Raw genomic sequence first — 639 nt, forward strand, 5'->3', positions numbered from 1 at the left:
TCATGACAAAGACCCTCTATAAGTTAGGTATAGATGGAAAGTATCTCAACATAATTAAAGCCATATATGATAAACCCACTGCCAATATCATCCTGAATGGGGAAAAGCTGAAAGCTTTTCCTCTAAGAACAGGAACTAAACAAGGGTGCCCACTCTCACCACTCCTATTCAACATAGTGTTGGAAGTATTAGCCAGAGCAATCAGAGAAGAGAAAAAAATAAAGGGCATCCAGATTGAAAAAGGTGAAGTCAAACTGTCCCTGTTTGCAGATGACATGATCCTATACATCGAACAGCCTAAAGCCTCTACAAAAAAACTCTTGGAGTTGATAAATGATTTCAGCGAAGTAGCAGGATACAAAATCAACACACAAAAATCAGTAGCATTTCTATTCTCCAATAGTGAATATGCAGAAATGGAAATCAAGAAAGATTGCCCATTTACAATAGCCACTAAAAAAAAAAAAAAAAAGTTGGAATTGAGTTAACCAAAGATGTAAAAAACCTCTATAATAAGAACTACAAACCACTCGAGAGAAATAAGAGAGGATATAAGAAGATGGAACGATATCCCATGCTCTTGGATTGGAAGAATCAACATAGTGAAAATGTCCATACTACCCAAAGTGATATCCAAAG

This window comes from Galeopterus variegatus, unplaced genomic scaffold, assembly GCF_000696425.1.
Source record: "Galeopterus variegatus unplaced genomic scaffold, G_variegatus-3.0.2 Scaffold7633, whole genome shotgun sequence".
NCBI classification, from domain to species: domain Eukaryota; kingdom Metazoa; phylum Chordata; class Mammalia; order Dermoptera; family Cynocephalidae; genus Galeopterus; species Galeopterus variegatus.